Below are 2305 nucleotides of genomic sequence, written 5' to 3'. Positions count from 1 at the left end.
GTGGTCTATGCTACCTTACCAAGGGTGATCAAACCATAAATAAAGGGGATTTGGTGGTCTTTGACTGGAGAGAGTACCTGGGGACTGGTCTGTATACTTGACTAAAGCTGTAGACCACCTAACACTGGGTGGTCCAACCCTAAAACCAGGATTACGTAGCCTGTCTGAAGCAGCTACCCGGGGACCGGCGGTACACCCATACCAGTTTTCTTCAGTTGATTGACTGAAGCTGTGGGCAACCTAAGACTAGGTCAATCATGATTGTGGAAGAAGTAGGTTTTGGCTAGTATTGTTGTTGTGTGGTAGGTGTTATGTTTTGTCTTCTGTGCTTTTTTAAGTTGGTGAATTTTGACATGTTGAACATTTGATTCCTTGAAATTTCCACGTATATTTTGTGCCAAAGTGCCAACTCAGCAGTCAAAATCGGAGTCGTGGTTAGTAAACCGTGAGAACTGGCAGAAAGTGTGGTTTTATCCCAAATACAGGGGGTTTCAGACCAGTATTTGAGTTAATTTTAAAGTTTAATCCAGTTTTGTCAATTTCTGACCCGGGGATTCTGAAATTTGTTTTTGTGAAATTTGATTTGGCACTTTGGCACACCTCGCATTCCGTACACATCCAAGCATTTCGGTTTTGGACTCAATTGTTACCTTTCAACCATATTTTTCAGCCACTTATCAAATATTGTCTATTTGATTTGATTTTGTCACTTTGAAAGGTCCTTTGCTTGCAATTTGTTTGATAAATGTTGAAACCAAAGAGTTTTAAAGCTATCAGAAATCAAATCAAATAGATTTACACCTCCTCGGTTTGAAGGGTGGAAGTCAAGAAGTGAAAGATGAGGTAGTATTGAAGAAATTGAGTGAGAGTCTCGATTGTGAGACTGGTTGACCTTGTTTGACAGATGGCAAAAGGTATTATCAAGATCAATGGCGCTGAATTCCAATCACAGCTCACTTTGTGACTGTTTACCGAATGTTCCCAAATAGCAAAGGGTTACGTGTTTTTACACATACACACACGGTGAGAAAATTTCTCACTGTGATGTAAAAGTTGCATTAAATGATTGATGTGACTTTTTTGGCCGAGGTGGGTGGTATGTGTCCAGCTGATGCTGTATGTTTAACAGCTGACGCGGGAGCCCCGGCCCCGAGGCGTCGGCGTGACGCATCCTGGATGCGTCAGGTTTTTGCCCGGGGTGTAAGTATATGTCGAGGAAGATTGAACCATGAAAGATATAATGCAAAATCAAAATAATAAAGTACTAACACTCCACCAGTCCCAGGCGCATTGTGGATTCAAGAGCTGTGAAGGATCATCATAGCTCAAAGGATCTAACCCTTGGAGGTAGTGATCTAACTTGCCAAGATCACTTGAGGTATTAGCACATTTGTAGAGCTCAAAGACCTTTGGTAGCTTCTTTTTGACTGAAGGATTTGAGACAATGATAATATCATCATCATCACTTGAACTAGATGGAATGGGCTTGCGAGATATTTCCTCTTGATGTTCCTTGTATCGGGTTTGTAGCAATTCATCGGCGTGGTCGTTCATGCCCAAATGATCTTCAAAGCTTAAAGAAAGGAAACCGAGCCGGAAGCTAGGGTGAAAGATTGTAGCCAGGACTAAGGAGTCACAACTTGCGGCTTTGTTCAAGTATTTCTTGGTTCTCTGCAGCATCTCATGTATCATTGGATACATGGGATTGTCGTCCATGAGACCATTGGGTTGAGATTTAAGCAAATTCTTGAGCTCACAATATTCGTGCAAGACCATACAACCAGTAGGACCATCACCCTCCATCCTGCAACACAAAAATTGCAAAGGCTGTTCCGGAGTGAAATCTTATCAGCCATCTAATAATAAAACAGTTCAAGTATTGATGAACTCACAATCAACTCTTGTATAACTTCTTGAAGTGATTCCCAGTCGCCAACCAAAAAGACAAGTTCTCGAAAATATCCAAGTTTAGTTTTTTGTGAACGACACTTTTTGGCATGGACCTTGGCCAGATCCTCCTTCATCAACTCATTGATAATCTGAGATGTTGAAAAGAGTAGGGGAGGGATCATCAGTGTATAATCATTAGGAATGATTATGCAAAAGAACTTAGATCTCTTGCAGCATACATATGTTCCCATTGATTGAGTTCAATATTCCATCGTATACCGTATTCAGCCAAGAGAGCAAGTAGGGGAGGACCTTCCTTCTTTTCCTTGCGCTTGTTGTTGACAATCACATGGCGGCGGTTGAAGTCTTCCCGCCAAGCCGCCAATCAAGTAAGTTTTTTATTTACTATGTTGAG

This window comes from Melampsora larici-populina (genome assembly GCF_000204055.1).
Source record: "Melampsora larici-populina 98AG31 unplaced genomic scaffold MELLAscaffold_43, whole genome shotgun sequence".
Classification (NCBI taxonomy): Eukaryota; Fungi; Basidiomycota; class Pucciniomycetes; order Pucciniales; family Melampsoraceae; genus Melampsora; species Melampsora laricis-populina.
The sequence above is the reverse complement of the archived record's forward strand: the minus strand, read 5'-3'. Positions refer to the sequence as shown.